The sequence below is a fragment of the Chiloscyllium plagiosum genome, chromosome 28, assembly GCF_004010195.1.
Source record: "Chiloscyllium plagiosum isolate BGI_BamShark_2017 chromosome 28, ASM401019v2, whole genome shotgun sequence".
NCBI classification, from domain to species: domain Eukaryota; kingdom Metazoa; phylum Chordata; class Chondrichthyes; order Orectolobiformes; family Hemiscylliidae; genus Chiloscyllium; species Chiloscyllium plagiosum.
In genome coordinates this window covers 27,801,093-27,801,819 of record NC_057737.1, presented here as the reverse complement: position 1 = coordinate 27,801,819, position 727 = coordinate 27,801,093, and positions in this window count along the sequence as shown.

Sequence of the window (727 nt, the reverse complement as noted above, 5' to 3'; positions counted from 1 at the left end):
TAAACTCCATCTGCCATTTCTCAGCCCATTTGCCCATCTGATTAAGATCCCATTGTAATCTGAGGTAAGCTTCTTCGCTGTCCACTACACCTCCAATTTTGGTGACATCTGCAAACTTACTAACTATACCTCTTATGCACACATCCAAATCATTTATATAAATGACGAAAAGTAGTGGACCCAGCACCAATCCTTGTGGCACTCCACTGGTCGCAGGCCTCCAGTCTGAAAAACAACCTCCACCACTACCCTCTGTCTTCTACCTTTGAGCCAGTTCTGTATCCAAATGGTTAGTTCCCCCTGTATTTCGTGAGATCTCATCTTGCTAACCAGTCTCCCATGGGGAACCTTGTTGAACTGAAGTCCATATAGATCACATCTACCACTCGACCCTCATCAATCCTCTTTTTTTACTTCTTCAAAAAATTCGGAATTAAGTTTGAGAGACATAATTTCCCACGCACAAAGCTATTGTCAAGCTTTATGTTTGCACAGCCACCAGTAAAGCATATACTCTCTAAAACAAAATCTCCTGCTTCAATTTTGTCCTTTTGATCAGCTATGTAACTTTATTTACACTGATTACTGTAATGTGCTGCTGTAATTTACATATTATTGTTATGTATTGCTTGTGATTCTGTCAGGTTCCACACCTAGACATAAAGCATTCCTGTGTTAAAATATGTGTGAGTAAACATGAGAAATGAATGGAATCCATCAACCTGTT